The sequence below is a fragment of the Cygnus olor genome, chromosome Z (assembly GCF_009769625.2).
Source record: "Cygnus olor isolate bCygOlo1 chromosome Z, bCygOlo1.pri.v2, whole genome shotgun sequence".
NCBI classification, from domain to species: domain Eukaryota; kingdom Metazoa; phylum Chordata; class Aves; order Anseriformes; family Anatidae; genus Cygnus; species Cygnus olor.
This window is the reverse complement of record NC_049198.1, coordinates 66,094,336-66,116,722: the sequence shown is the minus strand read 5'-3', so window position 1 is coordinate 66,116,722 and position 22,387 is coordinate 66,094,336. Positions and strand designations below refer to the sequence as shown.

At 50.9% G+C, this 22,387-nt stretch overlaps 1 protein-coding gene across 1 annotated transcript in view; it reads right to left on the bottom strand.

Moving 5' to 3' along the window:
- Positions 1–18,788, bottom strand: part of CORO2A (coronin 2A) — a 52,251-nt gene extending 33,463 nt beyond the window's left edge. Inside the window, exon 1 of the mRNA XM_040540784.1 lies at positions 18,685–18,788. The gene's annotated coding sequence lies outside the window, so the exon portion shown is untranslated. The remainder of the gene's footprint in view (positions 1–18,684) is intronic.
- Positions 18,789–22,387: the final 3,599 nt, after the last annotated feature.

Sequence of the window (22,387 nt, the reverse complement as noted above, 5' to 3'; positions counted from 1 at the left end):
AGGAGGTATAAATTTAAACTGTTATCTTCTTCCCTACAACAGCCAAAAGCACCTGGAGGTAATGCACGAGCCATCTTCCCGTCCTCTGGACCAGAGCAGACTGCTCGCTGTGCACCAGGGGGATGCAGGTGCCATGGCAGATCTCCAGCACTACAGCTCCCCTCTTAGAGGAAATGTAAACCTTTTATTTTGCCCAGGGAAAGACAGAAAACCCAACCATTCACTGCAACTCTGTTTTCGCTCAGAAAGTAGATCCAAGTACAAATGATGAGCTTTTGCAAAGGAGTGGTAAACAAGGCAGATAAAACAGTAAAGTCCTTGCAGGTTGTGTGGAAATATTCAAGAACACTGTACTGGAAGCAAGGCAGTTTGAAATTGTAGTCAAATCAAGAAAATATAAAGGATAATATAAAAATATATTTCAATATATAAGGAATAATTTCTAAATGGCACAAAAATTACTGAATTCTTTCTCAAGCACAACTAAAGGAGGACTTTCAGGGATCACCTTCTGCAAGTTCAAGAATAGTCTGTCCCCAAATGAAGCAAAATGCAGAAGAAGAAGCAAAGACCTGCATTCATGAACAAGAAAATCCTCAAAAAAAAGATCAGCTGCAAAAAGGATACACACAGAAAGTGGAAGCAAGAACAAGCAACCTGGGAGGAACAGAGAGACCATGTCCAGACATGCAGGGCTGGGCTTACAAAAGCCAAAAGCCCACCTGGAGCTGAATTTGGTGAGGAATTTGGAGGGCAACGAGGAAAATGTCTGCAGGTATGTCATCAGCAAAAGCCCAGCAAGCCCAAGGCCCCTGGGACTGAGGAGCATGTCAGGAGCAAGGAAGACTTATCCTTGATGGAGGAGGATCAGGTTAAGGAACGATTAAACAGACTGGACATGCACAGGGGCCTGAAGGGACGCACCCACAGGAACTGAGGGAACTGGCCCAAGTTGATCAAGATGAACACTGGTTTTCTCGAAAGGTTGCAGCTATCAGGGGATGTCCCAGAGGGCTGCAAGAGAGCGAATGTCACTCGTCTTCAGAAAAGGCAAAAAGGATCCAGGGGGCCACAGGCCTGTCAGCCTGACTTCAGGCACTTAGACATCAGGAGAAAGTTTTTTACTGTGAGGGCTGTCAAACAGTCGAACAGGTTGCCAGGACAGACCATGAAGTCTGCATCCCGGCCTCAAAACTCAGACCATGTCCTGAGCAACCTGCTGTAGGTGATCCTGGTTTGAATGGCAATCGGACCAGGTGGTCTCCAGAGGTGCCTCCACCCTCAGCCACACTGGGACGCTTTGAAACCTGCACGGGGATCTCTAGGGAGAGCATCCTAAGGAAGTACAGTGAAAACAGACCAGAATTTTCTCTGTGTGCTCACCGTGAAGATGGGAGAAGTTCCCGTTACAGAACACTGCCCAAAAGGGACTCATCAGACAGGCCATGCTCAGGGGGAAGGAAAATGAGTGGCAACAATTCACCCAGCTGACTGCAAGCAACAAAAATAGCCAAACTGCAGTGTGCTCCCTCTCCTTTAACTCCAACTTTATGAGGCGAGCAGGAAAGCAATGTTAGAAGGTTCTCAGGGAAGGCTTGGAGAAGGAAAATGAGATCAAATAAATAAAAAATGGAACAAAGCTGGCAGACACACAGAAAGAAGTCAGACAGAGGGAGAGTCAGCACAAGTTTTGTAGATCCTAGCCAGGTCTCACACATCAGAATCCCCATGATACGGTGTGCTTGGTTTTCCAGTACTCAGCACAGCTCCTCACAAAAGCGGTTATGCAGCATGAGGTTAGCAAGAAGGTCCTTAAATGGATGTGATTTGAGAAAAGTGGGAAATTTCTACTTCTTGAGTGCTGCATGCTTGAGATCTAAATAGACTCTCAGCACCCTCTTTATACGCCTACATGTCTCCCAGGAAGGATAAATTCGTGGAAGAGAGGCAGATCTTCACAGGTCTTGGGAGTCCATCTTTTCCCTATTCTTCTCATTCATTTCTTTACATACTTACCTAAAGATCTTTGTCTAAAATCCTCCAGTGACAGAGCACCAGCTTCCTATGAATCTCACCCAGTTCTCAATTGCCTTTACTATTACAGAGCTTTTCCCTGCTTTCAAAACTGAATCTCCTTTCGTGCAATCATGTCCCTTAATTCTTATCCTATTCAGACAGATCACAGGAAAAAGACTGTTCCCTTCTTCATTCAGCAAGCTTTCCTACGCAGCTGATGCACAGCTTTTCAGTCTTCTTCAGCTACACCTCATTCTCTCTCCATCAGCCACGTTTTTCCAACAGCTGATAGATTCATCCTCCTCGCTTCTGCTCTCTCTCAGCCGATCTGCATTTTTCCAGAGCAGTTGCACCTAGAACTGGCATATTTCTGCTTCACCAACATGGATGAACAGATGCTTCCTTTATAATTTATCAGATACTTTCCTGTTCTTATTTATCAGTTTCTTGCCGCAGCGTGTCGCTGGGTTGTGCTCATCCTGGGACGAACTGCAGCCCCTGGATGCTTTTCTGCAGAACTGCGCCAGGTCTGCCTGTGCTGTGTCATCCGAAGACCAGAACCTGTCACTGCTGAACTGCATCCTGTTTTTCCTATGCCATGCCTGCAGCTCATCAAGGCAATTTCGAGCCAGAGCCCTGCCTTCTGCAAGCTTCCTGCTCCTCCTGGTTCCTGTTTGTTATTTTTTCCTTTGTCCTAATTGCTAACTAAAATACCAAACAGCCTCGGATGTCAGAGGGATTCCTGCAAAACTTTTCTCAATAAATTCTCACATTTTGATAATCAGCTGTTATTTGTGTGGTCACATAATCTTTCCTGTATGGTTCCCTCGCCAGATGTACCTGTACCTTACTGCAGACAGGTGCATCTAGTGCATGCTCCCTCAAGATGATTAACTGGGACAGCACTGAACATTTGTCTGAAGTCAAGATAAATGCCACATCCTGCTATTCGCTGTCCTCCAGGATCACCACGCTTCACGAGAGTGTGTTAACACGATTGTATTGCCATGATCACTCTGCTTCTTCCATTCACCATTTCTCACAAGTGTTCCACTTTTTCATGTTGTTCTGATAATCTCTTTACAGACAGGCCTACAATTCCCTTTGCCTCAAACTCCGGGCTCTCCTCCACCCTCTGCAGTGCCCTCAGAGACAACCTGTTGATGGCTCTATGCTTATAGGACAATTCAGTTCTTCATGACAGGGGCAGAAGTTCTCCGTGATCTCCATGCCTTTGTTCTCACAGGGCTTGGAAACAGATTTTTTCCAATACTCCAGACTGAGCACACCAAACATCTGTGTCATCAGCAGATCATTCACAGAAAATCTTATCTGCAGTAGGAGGAGAGCTCCTGTCTTGTCTGTGACTTTGGGATCTGAAGCACCACCCAGGAGTCCTGATTACAAATCAGCAAGCCAGGATGCCTCCTGTGATAACACGTCCTCTCAGGCTACATAGAATCATGCTGCTCCTCCTGTGGAAAGTCAAGACTGCAGTGAAGCACAGGACAGGCTGCATTAGACCACTGTCTGCACCGGGTTTTACTCAGCACAACAACAAATGCCCCTGTGCAGACATACATATGCATCCACAGGCAACCAGGGGTTGAAGAGCATCTTCACCCAAGACACCACACTTCAGGGGTGAGGAGGACCCCTTCTGGATTACTTTCTGCATGCCAAGATGGAGCCTAACCTGACCACCAACACCGGTGAGGTCGTATTAGTTTAAGGACATGCTTTAGCTTCTGCTGAAACAGTATTCCCACATGAACAGACCTGGAAAGCCCAGTGGTAATAATAGGACAAGTAATAGTGCCTTGCAGTACATGGAAGGCTCTAGAAACCCAGAGAGCTATCACAGATCACATTTTGCATCTCAACAGATAACACTATTCAACATCAATCAAATTTTTTTTCCCCCCTTTAATTTCAAAATATAAATTTTCTCTTCCTGCACAGGAATGGAAGGGTGGGAATAGCTACTAGAGGGGACTCCGTTCAGACATGGAAAACTTCAGCATTCCTGCCAATATGATTGCTTTAGAAAGTAATCTATCATCCACTGCTTAGGTCCAGCATGTCTGTTTGTTATTTCCCTGCAGCCAGCCGCACGGTCGGTGCCCAGCCGTATACACACAGCAGCTAAGCCATATGGTCCTGCTGGTCTGTGCTAGGCAGCTCACTTGCCCCTGTACGTGGACTTGCTGCAGGCACGTTACAGGCTGGCTTCCAGTCCCCCACCCTCATCCAAGCAATGTTTTTTCTAACCTGACTGATTCAAGGTGCTCAGGTTTACGTTTCTGAGCTTGCTTTTTTTTTTTTTTTTTTTTAAGCCCGCCCACAGGCTTCCAGCCTCCAAGTTTTAAAAGGTAAGATGAGTACATCCTCAGAAAGGCAACCCTGCAGGCAAATGGAAAATGTCAGCACTATCTACAATTTGTAAGAGACACACACACGAAACAGCCTCCTGCCTTTACAGATGTTTTATCACGGTTCGTGTCAAACCACTGCTCCGAGACAAAACCAGAGCTCGCACTGCCCACATCTCCTGAATCGGGTGCTCGGTAAGCACAGGCCCTCCTGTTCCTGGCCCAGCATATCTCAGCCCTGCTACACGAGAAGGTCTGCGAGCCGTGGAGCTGACGCTGGGCTCCCCTCCCAGGTGAGCTCCCACCTGCGGGCAGGCAGGTCACACACCCCGGCGCACCTCGCCGTCCAAATTCCACCTCCGCTGAGTAAGAGCGCTATCATGGAGAAAGTATCAGGAAGAAATGACTTTGGTTCCAAAGTCGATCAGACAACGTGATTACGCAGCAACCCAAAGCTTTAAATACCAGCTGTATGTGTCATTTTGGACACTACTGCAAGCTGAGGGGCTGCGGATTTATTGCTATGAGAGCAGTACGCAGCACAGACAGAATGGTCCTCACCTCCTGGTTCACAGCCTGTTTCCACCTAACACGGGGCAAACGCGGGCAGCTTCCTCTTCCACAGCTCTAGATGGAAAAGCAAATGCCTGCCTGCATGGATGTTTCCATGGAGGTTCACCTGGGAACCCAACACCTGACTCCCTCAGGGTCTCCTCCACACCAGATGTGGTACAAGCAGCAAAAGCACTTCTCATCTTTGACTCCCGGGTGTGCAGTACAACTCAGAGCTGTTTCTGAAAGATGCCAGCACACTGCCAGCAGCTCAGAAGGGGCTTGGCTGCTCCAGGCACAAGCACACATGCCGCAGTTGTGCCTTTTCCTACAACAAGAGGGACCCATATCTGGGAGCATGGCACCCTGTACCCTCCCTGAGGTCCCTCCACCTCAGCACAGCACAGAAATGCAGACGCTGTGTACCATGGCTGGAGGTGGGTGTCCCAGCATCCAGGTCCACCAGCAGGAATCTTCACAGATAAAACTAATGCATCTGCATTGGCAGAGAGGTCCGCGTGGGGCTCCGTCACTGCAGTGCTCGGTTTTCAAAGCCTGTCCTGGCATGCAAACCTCACCTCAGACACTTGAGCCCCTTCAGGGAAGCAGTTTACGCTCTGTGCCACAAGAAAACCAAGTTACGGGTGAAGTCTCACAAACAGGACCAGTCTGGCAAGCAGTTTTGTATGAATAATGCATTCAAAAAAAAAAAAAAAAAGAAAAAAAAAAAACTATATTGGACAGTAATTGTTTGTATACAAGAAAGGAGGAGGAGAGCCATTAGCTAAGTGATCTCACATTCCTCGATTTGCTTTATCAATCTCAGTATTCAGGAAAAAAAAAAAAAGGCTCAAGAGTAGTCCAGGCTCTCCAGTGAATCAACAAAACCACACAAAGGACTGTACCACTTCCCACAGCCTCCGGGCTGTGCATTAGCTTTTAGCAAAGGTATCTACCACATGAATAATGCAGAACATCCTCCAGAGCATCTGTACACCACTCCATCCACAGTAGCAAATAAAAACCTTTCAGCACGCCTTTCTGTCAGGCAGCAGGACCCTTTTACAGCTGCTCAGAGGCATATTCTAGGAAAAACAACCCTATCTGCCACACTAGCTGGAAGCCTTTTAAACCAGCCAGCTGGGAACCAGCCGGTAAATCAACCATCCTGAGGGGCCCTGATTTTATCAATTGCCTTGCCCTTCTTTGCCTTTTGTTCCTACAAGATCCGTACCCACTGTTAGAGGGCTTAGATTAAGGGTTCGGTGCACTTTTGGAGAACCACACGTGCTCCCCGCTGCCTCAAAATGCAGCAGCTCACCGGCTGCAGCCTGCCCGAGCTCCCTCTGCACCCCTGCCAGCCGCACAGCGCATACACAGCATGCCTCTCCTGATGCTGTAAAGCAGCCCCATGATCAAAATACCCTTCCCTGACACTGGAGGCACGGGCAAAAAACCTTCTTCAAAGCATCCCTCAGCCATCTGTGCAAACCCCTGGATTGTCAGAGGGAAAGCAGGCAACAGAAAGCAGTGCTTTGTATGTGTCCATCACTAGTGCCAGCTTGAACATCGGTCCTCTGCGGGACCCAGGAGCACACCGGGAGCCATGGGACCTGCTTCTGTCATCTCCAGCCTGCAGGCTAAAGGGAGGACTTAATGCTGGTGTGGGTGGGTTAGGGTCTTTAAAGGTGGTGGTAGAACAAAGGGACAACAAGTAGCAAAATCCCAGAGGAGACCATGTTCCAGAGATGTGCATCTTTAATCAGAAAATCCAGCTCCAAATAACACTGCAAAAATATTAGCAGCTATGCTGTGTGGCAAAAAGTACTTAAGTATAGTGCCCTGGAAACCTGGCTGTGAAGAAACACTTCTGCCTGTAGTATAAACATTGCACAAACACAGAGTATATGAAGTGGAGGGTGAAGAAGTTACTCAAGAAGGAAGTGAGCTGTTTCCTCATTCACAAAACAGAGAGGCCTGAGCCCTCCACCAGCTGAGCACGGCCCTGCTGAGCAGAGCTGCCCCAGGAGAAGGCCCTCCTGCCCCTTGCTTCTGATGCACACTGGCCAAGGCAGGACACCAGCTCTCACGCATGTCCCTGGCAGGAGGCATCATCTGCTTGGACCACAAGCAGAAGGTGGTTCCAACACTTTTGCCTGCCCTCCTCCGCCCCTAAAATAAAACTAAGCCAGGGAAGAAAAACATTTCGCAGAGGCTTGGCCCATACTGAACAGGAGGAGACCAGCAACACGCTGCAGCCCTGCACACACAGTCACGGCTGGTGCCACCTCACCTCAGAGCATCTTTCCAGTGAGGGGTCCCAGGCAGCCTGCCAAGGGCCAGGAACATAACCAAAGCCTCAGACTTAGCAAAATACACACCGAGCAAATTTTATTCACGGTAGGAGGTACACCAAGTACTGCAGACTTCAAAATAATTTTAAGCACATATGGCCAGGGATGGGCTAGGGCTGCCAAGAGTGAAACAAAACCATTCTCTATAATGCACTGTAGAGACAGCAAAATCCCAAGCACAGCCTTCCTGGATGAGCTTTCAGCTGCATTTGTCTTCAGTCACGGTGGAAACCCCAATGGACTCCCCAAGGCAGGCAGAAATGCGCAGCGAGGTCAAGGATGAAAGCTCCCTGAAGGTGGCAAAGCATTTCCACATCCCCACCGCCTGGTATTACTCCGTGGTTGTGCTCGTCTGTCAGGCTGGTAGAGCAGGGAGATGGGCAAGGGAGCATATGTGCCTCACAGAAATAGCTCAGCCAGGTTATTTTTAACTGGGTTATCCCAGCACAGCTAGCAGCAGAGGCCAGAAGCAGGAAGGAAATCAAAATGAAAAACTGTCAGGGACCACAGCCTCAGGCAGCCACCAAGAGGCTGCCACAAGAAAGCTCAGACTGTTTTGGGTAGGATCCCCTAGCACATTGTAAAGAGAAGCCATGTCATGAAGAACAGCCTTCACTGCTTCAGGGAGCTGCTGCAAACCAGGTGCAGAAGTCGACATTTATCTTCACTCAGGTCCAAGAAGGGCTGTGTTTACCTCAAGGCCATGGAGAGGCATCGAGCAGGCCATGCGGCCCGCAGGTTGCATAGGAGGCCACGGGGCTGGGAATTGCCCACACAGGGTCTGTTGACAGATCCTGGACTTCCCAGAAATAACTACAGACAAGCATCACTTCTAGCCTGAGCAATGATATGATTCACCCAGTGGCACCAGCGCTGCCACTCCGCTGCCAACGATGCCTGGAGCTCCACGTCCTAGCAGCTCACTCCTCTCCCTCAGGCATGGGGAGTGAAATACTGCCTGGCTGCACATGAATTCCCCTGAGCCACAGGAGAAGTTGTTTCATGAATATTTTTAAGACAACATCAGTCAGAAATCACGCTGAAGAGCAGGGCCCAACCTCCAAAGAGCAAGAGGACACTTTTGCTCCGTTGATGCAAAGCCAGTTTGTGCATCCCAGAGGGGACTGTGAGGACGAGCCCATTTTCTGTCAGATCGACATCCCCCTTCACCAGATGTCCCATGTTTGCTGTACGTGGTGCCCCTACCCTGAAAGCTCTGACAGAAAAGAAAGATGTGGCACTGAGGAGACAAATGGCACCAGTGAACACGTTCCTTAAGAACCAAAGTGACCCTGAAACTCAGCTCATTTTCATTGCGCTTATCAGAGCTCCCAGGAAGGCAGGAGGTGATCTGAGTGAGGCAGAGGAGGGGGCCAGCCCAGCCTCTTGGGAGAGGGAACCCCTCCTTCCCCTGGTTCAGCTGCAGCCTACCAAGATAGCCTGTGTACTCCAACAGAAAGATAAAGCCAACTTGCCTGCATTCTCCAGAGACAATACCCTCTTTCACTTTGCTGGTTACCTGGGCAGCAAAGAAAATATTATTGCTTATCAACTTCCTTGTGAGTACTAATGTGCTGCTGAATTCAATGAGAGGGCAAATTCCACCTCACAGAGCTTTTCTACCCTGGCAAGGACCTGCTCTGTTATGAAAGAAAAGCAAATACAGCAATCATGTTTCAAAGAGCAATAAAAACTCCAAGCCCCCTCACCCCCACCAAAAAACTCAGCATAAAGAGGAAGTGATGAAATGCATGAACTTTAAGAGACGTTGCCACATTTCTTGGCGGAAAGGCAGCCTTGAAAAACTCATCATCTGACCTTCTGCAAGCTCAGCAGTTTCTCCTGAAACCCAAACACTGTGCTCTTGCTCTTCTGTTTCACAGGAAGAAGCTTCCTGCTGTCCAAGGCCAGGACGGCCTCTGAGCTTCAGGAGCCACAGCTCAGTTCCCTGTTGAAAAGCCACAGCTGGGTCTCAGGAGCCTGCCACATTGTTTGAGAAGGTAGGGATGTCTAGACCCACTGCTCTTTATCGTGAGGTCTAAGCACGCTTGCAGACACCGTGTGGCACATGGGTTACTTCAGGCATGTCTGCTCAAGTAGAGAAGGCTTTCCCTGCAGCAAAGCAATCACTGGTTTGGGGGATTTGGCCACCTTTAAGGAATCCCAAGGCCTTGGTTAGTGCCTAAAGGAGTCCCAGAGGTTAGAGACCTTCCCAAATCTTTTCTGCGTAGCCAAAGAGCCATGGGTGCCACTAGGGCCTAGATGCATGAGGAAGCATGAAGTGGCCAGTGGGATGGTGAGGCAGTGGAAATGCAAGTGCAGATGTTTCTCCTGAGTTCTAGGGGGGCTTGTAGGCTACACACTTCAGATGAATGTCTGAAAATGCAGCCCTTACTTGAAGGCAGGAGGGCTCAGGAGAGGTCTTGCAGCCTGGCACATGAGGAAAGCACAAGCGGAGATGCAAGGGGACAGCCTACAGGGCCTGCCCTCTGGGAGTCTCCAATCCAGCTTCACAGCAAACCTGTCCACAGCCCTAAATTAGGGCAGATGTGAAACCTTCCAAGGAGGAAGGGTCCCACCTGCCTGATCCCAAAGCTGCACCACTGTCCTGAGAAAGAAGCTTTCTCGAGTGTCTGACCTACTTCCCTCCAGCTGCAGCCAGCATCTTTTTTTTCTTGTTACACGGTCACTGCCAAGAACAGTTTGGCTCTGTAAATCTTCCAGGAGTTGTATACTACTGTATTCTACTATTGGTAAATCAGTTTGGCAGCAACAAATACAGGTACCTAGTAGAATAGAGAAGAACCTGCCACGGATTTCCAAGTCATAACCCAGCAGCAAAGGGAAACGTTCCCTGCCCCTCTGGGAATGATGACAACAGGATCTTGTTCTTTGAAAGGCAGCCAGCAGCATCAGAGGTCTTCTCTGAAGCCCAGAGGTGCAGAGTTCTTCCCCCTTCCTTACAGCATCATCTGCATAGAAAAACATTCAGGGTGCCAAAGAAAAAAGAAGTGGGGGGAGCTCTCCCACACATACACAATACTTGTGGAATTGATTTATTATTCCAGTTGAGGCTTTTCTCTTTGTTGTCTGATTAAATCAAACTATTATATATAATATATATATATATATATATATATATACACACATATATAAATATATATATAAATATAATACATATTATATATTATATAACATTATATAAAAAATAAAAATAAATATTTTTTATATCTATAAAATATATAAAATTCAGTTGAGGCTTTTCTCTTTGACTGTCTGATTAAATCAAAACTGACATCTCTCTGTTCTCTGGAAAATTCCCAACTCACTTTTGAGCTCTCTAACGGTAGGTCCCATTTATCTGAGGCATGACAAGCCAGCAAGAGTGCGTGGCAAAGGCGGGTGTAACAGATGCAAAGACTCTCTTCTGCCACATCTGAAGTCTGAAAATCAATTCACCATCAGGAGCAGAGGTAGCCAGTTCATTTTAGCTCCTTTCAGTTCTCACTCCAGCTTTGATTTATGCTGGCTAAGTATGAGGGCTACCTATGTTTTCCCTGCCAGAGAAACGAGATGCTGTGCCCATTCACTCACCCACTGGGCTTGGCAAATGCACAGTGCCTGGGAAAACAGTGGCATTACTCTGAGCCTAATCCATCAGAGCAGGTGCAGGAGTAGTGTTCAGTTCAGACTGGGAGCACACTTTTGAAGCAAATCTTCTCGTCACTGCCATTTACCACACTCCAGCTTTCATTGCAAAGCAGTCTTGCAGCATGCAGACAATATGCACTCTGGATGAAACTAAGGGTGTTCCAGGATCACAACTCCATCTGCTGATGGGACAAGCAAGGTCAGATTAAAACTTTTAAAGTGCCTATGGATATAAGATCCCAGAACCACCTGTTTCATGCCACAGGTCTACTTCTTTTGCACTGTAGACGTGGCTGTAGTTAACACAGAGATGACCTAGGTGAACTCAGTCACTGCACGCTTTTGCACATGCCTCTCTGTTTGCCCTTCAGCCGTGCCCATCTTCAGATGTGACTGTTTTCTCGACCTCCTCTCCTCCAAGTAATGCTCTCTTTGACATTGTTTTTGGGTGTAACTCCACCTCTGACCACTTCCTTCAGCATCACCACCCAGCCACTGCTCTGCTCTGTGACCAGTCCCCTCTCCACACCTCCCATCTATCAGCAGTGAATACCAACCTCTCTTCCCATATAGCAGTTTTTTTCCTACATGCTTCACTCCTGCCTGTGCCCACCTCTTTGCACATCTCCTCTGGTACCAGTTCTGACCATTTTCCAGCTCTGTCCTCCTGCACCACCTTTCTCCAGCCCTCCCAGCTGAGAAGCACCCTGAGCACAAACTCCACGCTCCAGCCAAGCTCCACCCTACAGGCTTCCTCTCTTTCTCTCTACTGGTGCTACTTTCCAAACCAGCCTATTTCTCCAGCTTAACTGATATCCATACCAACAATCTTTTCTCTGCCTTTGAGTCAGCTCTGGGCATCTGTGCCTTAGGGATTTTTTGAGCCAAAGGCTTATCTGTCTGTTTAGCCAGCCCTAATGGATTTTCCGCCTGCAGATTCATCTAATGGCTTTTCTTGAACCACATCCTCAACATCCTGTGTCAATGAGTTCCACTGTTTATCTGTATACTGTAGTTCCTGGGCAGTGATAAACAGAGGAACAATCACTCCCTATCTGAACTCTCCATCCCATCATCCTACCATATGTCAAAGGCCACATGTCATATCCCTCCCCAGGCATACCTTTTCCAAGGTAAACAATTGTCCCAGTGCTGCCTTTTCTCCTGCACTACTCGGTCCTCAATGAGCTTGCAGAAAGCTAGAATTGCATGAGGCATTCATGACATGGCTGCACAGGAGGTGTATCCAGACAGTATTTGATCTTCTCAAAGTGCCAGTAGGAAAAAAAAAAAAAAAAAAAAAAAAGAGAGAGAGAGAGAGAGAAAAAAAGGGATTGAGGGAGAAAAAAAAAAAAAAAAGGAAATGAAAGGAAAGGAAAGGTTGCACAGCCCTTGAAGTCTGGCTGTGAATTAAAGCAGCATTTGAACTTCTGATATAATGCAGACCAGGCAGCTTGGAATGTGATTTCCATTCCATTTTGCTTCCTTAGGCAGCAGAAACAAAGACTGTCTGTGTGAAGAAGAGTGAGAAGAAAAACACTGGGTAGGACACACTGGGCAACACTGCACCTGACTGGGTATGCAGTGTTCCCTGGGCAACTTAAATGCACTCATGGAATTGTATCTGTAGTCTCAGGCTATTCAGTACCAGAGAAAGTCTTCAGGCTCCAGGAAACTTCTGCAGACTGCTCAAAGCCAGAAGAGAGTCCAGTCCCCACGTCTGCCCAGAGAGAGACAACACCAATCAGGAACAGCCCCATAGAGAGGTTCCTGAGCAGGCTTGAGGGCTGCAGGTGGGACAAGCGGGGTGCCCTGCAATGCCAGGGAACTCCAGGCACAGGAAGGAGAGCAGGCAATGGCACAGGCAGATATGGCAGTAAAGAAAGGGGAGGGATTTCAGAAAGAGCTCAGCATTTAGAAAGAACTTTCAAAATTCCTTTGAAAGACTTGTCTTTCTGCAGGAGTTTAAGACACTTGCAGGTTTCCAGACATACATACCAAAAGACACCAGGCAGTCATCTGCCCATACTGCTGGCAGCCAGGGACAGCAGAGCCCCACAGCACTGGCAGGCTTGTAAAACCCTTCGGTGCCACATACGGTCTCTGTGCCACTGATCTTCCAAACCCTCACAACTGAGCCTGACTGCAAGACAGGCAGAAACAAGAGTATACACACTGCTACACCATTTTAATACATAAGTTACAAGCTATCTTGAAATCACAAAAAAAAAAAAGTTCATGTTGCAAGTCATGCTTTCAGGGAAGGAAGAATGACACCTGAAAAATCCTCAGAAATAGACAAAACTGTGCACAAGATAATGACTTTAGTTTCACTGACTTCTCAGAATGGGAAGAAAGAGAAGGTAAAAAAATTGCTGCTTCAGTTCCCTCTTTACACATCAAAAAGACCTACTCTTGATTAAGCTTAAGAAGTCCTCTTCCACTGACAGCCCACAAAGGGCTGGGCACCAAAAGCAAGTGCTCAACACTAAGAGACTCCCCAAAGTAGTAACAAGAGGTTTATTGAAACATTCTTTGAAATGTTTCAAAGAATGGATGACCACAACATTCCCAAGGACAGAAACCCTTTGATATTTTGCCTCCATCCAGTGGACAGACCCACAAGCAGATGCATGTGCTGTGGCAGAAATGTAGGGATTGCAGCCACTCTCTCAAGTTCAACGCTCAGCAATACACTTAGAAAGATGCAAGGGAGATAGGGATCCAGTATGGGTTTTCTTGGTTTAACTCCTTGGAACTTTGTTCCCTAATAGCATTTCCAGGTTTTCTCTTTTACTGCACTCACAGAGCCACAGAAAAATTTAGGCTGCTAGGAACTTCTGAGGGTCCTTAGCCCAACCTCCTGCTCAAAGCCCCTGCATCAGGTCAGATTGTTCAGGGCCATGTCCAGGTGTATTATGAAAATCTCAGAAGGTGGAGGTGCTACAAGCACGCAAACTATCCTTTTAGCCATCCCTGTCCAGCTAATAACTCTGACCAGAGTGTGACCTCTGCAGGATGTTGCCTACTTCCAGAGAATGCTGCTGTCTGTGCTGGATGGCATTATTTAGAAAATCACCTTGTTCAAGTTGCTAGCTATGTATCATCCTGTAAAGCTCTCCCCGTGATTCGCCCTCTCTGCTGCTGAAAACACAGCTACCTCTCAGTTTTTCCAAATAATAACTTCTGCCTCCAGCTACTGGATCTTGTTCTGGTTTGTCAGTCAGACTGAAGAATCCATTATCTAAAAAGATACAGGAGATTTCTGAGGTCTTTTACTCTCCACGCAAACCAAGGGCTCACCAAAACACAACCTGGATGCCAATAAAGATGAAAGTGTTGACTTTCCACTTGAGGATTTACCCCTCTCAGAGAGGGGTTGGGCTGGGATTGCTTGTTTGGGGAATTTGTTTGCTTGGCAGGCTGCACCAGACCCTGCACAAGGCTTAATGTATGGCAGGTGGCACAAGTCTCAAATAGATGCAAGGGGCCATAAAGCCAAGCCCTTCAAACCCCGGCTAAGCCTTTAAACAAGTGCCATGATTTCTAAAACTGTGGGGCACTGAAACTCCTATTGATTTCTGTGGAAGACGTCAGATGCCAGGCTATCATTAGCAAAACCAATCTTTTCAATTAAGACTTCAGGCATCAATTACTGACATCAAGACCTCTGCAAATTCGAAGAGAAACATGAGCCACCACCACGACTGGAGTGGGAGGGGGTGAGGTGAGAGGCTCTGATCCTCCCTGACTGTAAGGAAAAAAGCCTCTATGCATAGGAGGAGCCAGATGTTATGAGAACAGGAACTTGAAGCAATGCTATTCTGATTTTGTTTTTGTTCCTCTGTGTATGTATTTTGGTATTCAAATTAAATTAGAGAAAATGGCAGAGGAAAATAATGCAAACTAATTACATTTAAGTAGATGTTAGCAAGGCAATCTTTGACTTCTTCTATCCGTCTACTGCAATTAAAGAGCTGTCTGGGTTTTCTGTGCCTATTACCCTGCAATTTTGTTGCCAGCACAGGCTCCTTTTAGGGGGCAGATCGAATGAAAGAAACCGGAGGATGACAAGGAATATCGGTCCTTCCTGACATCTTTCGTGTCACCAGACAGCGTTTCCAACAACGTCAATACGAGGTTCCTTAGAAAGGAGCGCAGCAGCTGTGCCAGCAGCTCGGGCACGAGGGCAGCTACACTTTCCTAAGCTTTTGTGTTTTTGGGGGTTTGACTCACAGGAAGCAGCACTTCAAGGGTGCTTTGGGCAGATGGGCAAACATGCTCCGTGGCCACATTACCCCTGGGTGAGGCTGGAGCAGGACAGGCAGCTTCAGGGGAGATCTGCCACGCCGGTCCCACGCTTGGAGATGCTCCAAATTCACCTGCTGCATCAGGCCGTTCGTCAAACCACAGTGAGGACAAGGTCAGAAAAAAAGGTGCTCATCTACCAACGCTGCCCATGGCTCACCTAAAAGCCACGATGGCATCCAAAGCTCTCCAAGCCTGCCAAGGAGGATTTCAGCCCTCTGCACTGACATGCAGCAGAGAGGGTTAAAACCACGGTATCTGTAGAGCTAGGACTGCCTAATTTCTGCTCTCGGGAGTAGGCCCGGTACTTGGCTCCTGCCTGCGCCTGTTTTTCTGACTGTCAGCCAGGAGGCCAGTCTTGTATTCGCTTTCACAGGTGTAACCCTGACCCAGCGGCCTTGGCTCGCCTCCTCTTCCTGGGAGAGCCTCTCCCCCGGCGCTGCCTCCTGCAGCAGGAGCAGGATGGAGTTCGGCCTCCCCTGTTTCTCTGGGAGTTATCTGATCGGGTTCCCTGGACTTTGCCTCGAAGTCGGCCATAAAAATACCACAGACGCCGTGAGTTTCTGCTGCTTCTCCTTCCTTATCATCTCCCTCGGTGACTTTGTCCCACCGAGGGAGGGAGGGAGGCAGTGCAGACACGGCAGTGAGCAGAAGGCCACCTCCTTGCAGCTAGGAGCCTCTGTGCTTCCTGGCACAGAGATAGAGAGCACGGAAACCCTCCGGCCCGGAGAGAAACCCTTGTGCAAACCAGGGCCCGAAGGATGCTCCAGAGGGAGAGGGACGGACCGAGAGGCCCAGCTCTGGGCTGTGGTCCACAAAGTGTGAAGCGGTGTGAAATAAAGCGGGCAGCTGGTCAGGAGGGAAAGGGGGAACAGGGCTTGGAGCTGCAAGGTGTTCCTGGTGTGTGCACATCCCAGCACTTTAGAAAGAGCTGTGCCTGGCTGAGGGTCAGAAAGTCCTATTCAAAGCGCCTTGGGAATAGTAAGCGTCAGCATTACCCTAACACAGCCCTGTAGGGTGTATTTTCAAAACGAAGAATTGCTGGCAAGCCTGTCATACCGCAAAGGGGAAATCCCTGGAAATACTAGGCCAGTTTGGCTCCCGCTCGCAAGCCTGCGTGTGTCAGCACCCCCCTGGCCCACGCAGCCTCCCGGATGATCTCAAGGTCTTTCCTGTTTCTTCCGCGGAGGGGCAGAAGGCGCGCCGGCCTAATTGCCGTGAGCCGCGGGCTGCCTGCCCCAGCCAGCTCTCTGCAGCCAGCGCAGCCACGCGTGCACCTGTGGGAAGCCAGGAGAAATCTCCTCGCCACGGCCTCTCCGTGCCATGGCAGAGGGAGAGCTGGCCGCCTGCGGCCCTGCCTTGTACCCTGAGATGCTTGAGTGGAGCATCGGGCCTGGACTGCTGGGGGCAGCCGTCCTGGGACAGGCCTCCCTCCACCCCGGTTCTTCACAGAAGGGTCCCTCACACACCATGCCACGTCCCATGAGGTTTCCCCCACCCCCAACAAAGTCCCTGCTGTGGAAATCAGGGCCCACCAGGCTGGGACGAAGAGTTCACACTGGCCAAGTAACACAAAAACATTGGAGGAGCACACAACACAACACACGAGGAGCCTGCGTGGCCACACAGAGCACAAAATCCACCTTAGCTTGCCTCCGAGGCAGCTGTGTCTCACTGCTGAACATCACCTTCCCTTCCAGGCATTTCCCAGGGCTTTCAGATCTCTGCCTACATCCCCCCTGCACCCCTTCGGACAGCACCTGACAGCCCAGAAATCCCACAGGAAAGTGAAGATGGCCCTGGTGCAGGCCCCACGATCCAGCAGCAGGCCCCGTGCCAAGCCACCTAGAGACTCGCAGGGAAGCAAACCCCCCAGAAACCCACCACGGAGCCAGACATCCCCCGTCCACTCGCTATCCAGCCACTAACAAATTCAGCAGACGCAGAAAAGTTCGCAGTGTTGCCCGCTCGCTGCAATGTTCCCCAAGAAATCTGCTCACGGGGGGACAAACCAAGTGATCCAAGAGGAAGGCAGAATTTACTCGGGAGCACAAAGCAAGAAACCCATCTCAGCTCCAGATACCCCGAGCCGCTGGCAGGAAATCCACCTGCTGTGGAGACACAGATGGGAGCCGGGCTGATCGGTGGGACCGAGGTGAGCCACGCAGCCTCCCTCTGTGCCCCTCGCGAGCTGGCACAGGCGCACGGGGCTGCGCTGCCTCCCGGGAAGGGAGGGCAGGAGGAGCCCGAGGCAGAGCTGTGGCGCAGGCGGCGGGGCTGTCTGGCTCTTTGTCCAAACACCCGTCGGTACCTGCGCCTCCAGTTTCCCCGGGCGAAGGCAGATGATGGGACTCGAATTGCTGCTGTGGCCTGATGGATCGAACGAACGTGAAATACCTCTCCCGGATGGAGTAACAGCTCGTCTGCAACGATGCTAAGCCAGCAAACAACCTCAGCACCGAAGGAAACACCTCCTTCGCGCCTTGTCTCTCAGGAGCAATCGACTCACCTCTATCTCGCCTCCTGAAGCCTTGCTTTAGTTTCCTGAAACGCAGACACCAAAACGTGAACTCCCTGCGTGTCTCCATGAGTCACTCCCTATCTCCGATCAAACCGCAAGGGATCAGAGCTCTCCAAAGAGGGCACAGCCACTGGCAGAACAAAGGGAACAACAGGGCTACGCAGGATGATCCTATCCTTTGTTAAACCTCCAGGGAGCCTGCCTTGGGAAGGTAAAAGGCGACCAACATCCAACCCCTCGCAAGGGTTGCCTGAGACCTCTGCAGAAACCACTTCCCTACAGCACCCAGGAGGCCAGAAGTGGTTCAGCCCGTCCAGGCGAATTCCCTTTAGGGGGGACTGCAGAGAGCACACCGCCTGCTCGGGGGCTGTCAGTGAGCAGGGGGCCAGGATGCTGCGGGGCTCTCTTTCTGCTCTCCAGAGCCAGGCAGGGAGGGCGCCGCTCCCCGCAGGGTGAACAAGGGATGCTCGGCGAGGCGCTGCCCACCGGTAGGGAGGGGGGTGTGGGGGGGTGGGGGGGACCTGTTCGCAAAGTGCTGTCACCGCCGCACGCCCCGGCCTGCCTCCTCCCTGCCACAGCCTCGGGACCAAAACGCTCCCCACGGCAGGGGGCAGCGCTCAAAGCGCAGCCCCCGAAGCCGGCGGCGTGGCTGTCACCCTGCCCTGCGGGCTCCCACCCCAAACCCCCCCGGCCCCAGCACAAAGGGACGGCTCCGCACAAAGCCGGGTGGGGCCGGCGGCAGCCCCGCACCGCGGCACCGGAGCCGCCCCCCCCCCCCCCCCCCCCCCCCGCCCAGGGTCCCCGTTCCCCCGTGGGCACCCCCCGGTGCCGGGGGGGAGCCGGGGGATGCTGCAGGTGCCGCGGAGCGCCCTCCCCACGCGTGTCCCGGCCACCCACCCTGGTCTCCTACCTCGCCGCCGGCGGCCGGGGGTCCGGCAGCCCGCAGGGTGTGCACATGGGAGCCGTGCCGAGCCGTGCCGAGCCGTGCCGCGCCGCCCCGGCCCACTCCCCGCCCCGGCCCGCCCCCCACGCCGCGCCCCGCTAGGCGGCTGGCACCCCTGGGTGCCCGGTGGGAGCGGGGAGGTGCCGTGCGAGGGAGGGAGGGATGGGGCTGGTCCCCTTGGGGTCACCCCCAGAGCGTCACGGCCCCGCTGTCACCTGCCCCGGGGGTGCTGGGAAGCACCGCGCGGGGCAGGAGCAAGGGGAAGAGTCCAGCTGCTCACACCCGGCGTGGCCGCTCGTGCAACAGCTGTCCCGGGTCACCCTGCCCACGAGGAGGTCTCTGGAGCCCCCCAGCATCCTCACAGCACTGCAGAGCAGTGCGTGACAGGTCGGGCGCTGGTGCGCACGCCATCCCCACCGCTCCCTTTCACTCAGGCCCCAGCTGAGCCTGCACCCAGGACTGAAAGGGGGACAAAGACCTCTTTGCTTGAGGTTACCGGTGGGGTAGATTTCTACTGACTGCAGCCCAGCCCGCTGCAGGCATTTAGCCGTGCTGGCCGTGGGGGTTTTCTGTAGCAGCAGGTGGTGGCGTGGTTTTGGCTGGGACAGAGTTCACTGTCTTTGTAGCGGCTCACACAGCGCTGTGTTTCGGATTTAGGATGAGAATAACATTGATAACACACCGATGTTTCAGCTGTTGCAGAGCGGTGCTCACACAGAGCCAAGGAGTTCTCAGTTTCTCACAGTGGGGGTGCACCAGGAGCTGGGAGGGGACGCAGCCAGGACAGCTGGCCCGAATGGACCGCAGGGATGTCCCGTACCATGTGGCGTCATGCTCAGCAATAAAGCTGGGCTAAAGAAGGAGGATTTGGGGACGCTGGGGCTGATGGTGTTTGTCTGCCCCAGGAACTGCCAGGCACGATGGGCCCTGCTCTCCTGGGAGTGGCTGACACCTGCCTGCCAGAGGAAGCAGTGAATAGATCCCCTGGTTTGCTTTGCTTGCACGCACAGCTTCTGCTTGACCTGTCGAGCTGTCTTTATCTGAACCCACGAGTTCTCGCACTTTCACCTCTTCCAGTTCCTCAGAGCTAGTTTAGGTGGTTTTGCAGCCCCCTCCCCTTTGCAGCTTGTGCCTGCACAGCAGGGACTGCACAGCAGTGCCCTTGGTGAGCTCTGCTCTCCGTCTTCTTTCCTGGGACTTCTCAGCAGGTCATCCAACAGCGGGGGCTTGGCTGAGCAACCACCACTGACATCCTGCGTCCACGGAGGTGGCTGGTGGCAAAGAGCACCCTCGGACAGCACTTGTTGTGCTCTTTAAAGAGCCTCCAGCAGCCCCAAAGAAAATGCTGTTGTTAGTGCTTTCTGTCAGGATCCAACAGCAAAAGTCGGAGCAACGTGTCTTGTAACCCTGCCGTGCCACATCCCTACGCACCAGAAATCAGGCAAAAAGCAGGTTAGTGTAACCACAGCTGCATCCCAGCCAGCAGAGGACAAGGGGCCTGGCGTAGTTCTGGGTGGACTCTCATTAGTTATACACAATTAGCATCGCATTTAACAAGAACCTCCCTGGATCCAACCTGTGCTGCTGCAATTATTTTCAGCCCTGCGAAGTTGAACAACACTGGCTGTGCCACAGGTGCGGTGGCAGGTGGCATGGAGGGGTAGGACGGGCTTCGGGGGCTGATTTTAAACACTGTGGCATTGTCAAAACTGTTGGAGTTCTCAGAGTCTGTGGTGTTGTCATTCCCTTTCAACGTGCACAAGAAAAATTTATCAGAAAATGAAGCAAAAAAATATCTGTTGGTTTTAATCTGCTTTTGGAACTTTTTCTTCCCACACACAAAAAAAAAAAATTAAAAAAAATGCCAAAAATAATACTTTTTTTCTGAAAGAATCTGTATAAAAGGGAAAAAATATTTTCAGCAGCAGGCTCTAAAGTCAGGCTGGGTATTGTTTTTTCCCAAGGGACCTTGAATTCTAATTCTACTTATCTTGGACATTACCTCTATCTCAAAGCTTCCTACCACCTTGGCACCGGAACACACCAACAAGGAGGTTTGTGTTATTAAATTAAGCCTAACACCCAAGCAGAAACTGACTCACCAGGGAACTTTTTGGGAACTTTTTGGGAACTCAAGGTGAGACTTTGCAGCTGGCAGGAAGCCGTTGGTTAATAACAAGGAGAAATGGGAATTTTGTCTCACTGGCTGTGGCGGGACAGGGGACCCCTCACTCCAAAAGTGCTTGCCAGCTGGTGGTACCTCGTCCCCCACTGATTGACCGAGTGTGCAGCTTTCCTCTCTGCAGAGCTCCTGAGGCTGGGCGGGCAGTGCGCAGGGGTAGTTTCATCACTGAGCCTCTAAGCGTGGCCCGCAGCCTCTCACTGAACTCCAGGAAAGGGCTGGAATTACCTCTGAGGGGATTAAATTACGTCAGCTCCACCACTGTGGCCCTGCTGTGGGGAAGAGGTTTGTCTTCTTCCACCTGACACTTCCCTAGGCCAGGGTGAGCTGATGTTCTGTTAGGGAGGTCTGAGCACTGGGAAATAGATGAAGGGGAAGGGGAAGGGGAAGGGGAAGGGGAAGGGGAAGGGGAAGGGGGCAGAGAGCCAGCCCGAGGTCCTAATTAATCCGTGATGGCGGCAGGAGGTTGCCCAGCCTGCGGGGGCTCAGCGCTGAGGACAGCTCCTGCAGACAGGGCGTTGTTGCTCCCTCACGGGCAATGCCTTCTCCCTCTGCTCCGTCCTTCTCCCAGAAGAAAAGCCCGAGCTTGGGATAAACATTAACCCGACACAGAACAACCTCCTGGGCTTGCCTCTCTCCAGGGCAGCAGGCTGGGACACAGGAGTGGATCGAGTGTCTTTGCTCTGCGCTAACACTTTTGCAATCACAGGCTTTAGCTGCAGCACATGAAGGTAAAGGTGGTTCAGACCAAAAATCCTTCCAGCCCAGTGCCACCAGGGCCAGCAAGGGGGGACAAGGGAAGCTTCCCAGCATCTACTCAGGGACTTTGGGAGCCAGCAATGGATTTCTGTGTAGCTGGCCACCTTCCCAACTGTCTGTCCCCTCAAAAACATATAAATGTGGTGGCCCCGAAGTCCTGCAACAGATCTACGGAGTAATTGCACATTCTGGGACAATAAATGAATAAAAATCTAAATTGTTATTTTCAAGGCTGGAGCTGGTATCTCCTGTTTTAGATTAATGCTGAAACAAGGCTTCATTTAAAAAGTAGTGATGTGTGTACAGCAAAGCCAGGGCTAACTGTGGTGTGGAAAGAAACCCGTTCTGTTCACAGGAGCCAGCACGGGCAGATGGAGCTACCGGGCTGTGCAAACAGGTCAAACTCTTGTTTCCAGCCACAACAGTTGGCTGTCGCAGCACAAATTATCCTTGGGCACTTGGTGCGGAGGTAACCTCTGCTCAGAACACCACAGGATTTACTGGTGCTTACCTCTGGGCCCAGCTGGCATCTTGTGACCGGAGTGCCTAGGCTCAGGAGCCCCAAAGTTTGTGGAGCAAAAGGGAAGTGGCGTAGGGCCTGTGACGATAAGCTAGCTCTGGGGTGCAGGTCTGCAGAGGCCGTGCAGATATTCCTGTTTCCACCAGAGTTTAGGCAGGAAGCACCACAAACACTTGAGTGGCAATATGACCAGAGGAAATGGCCCTCAG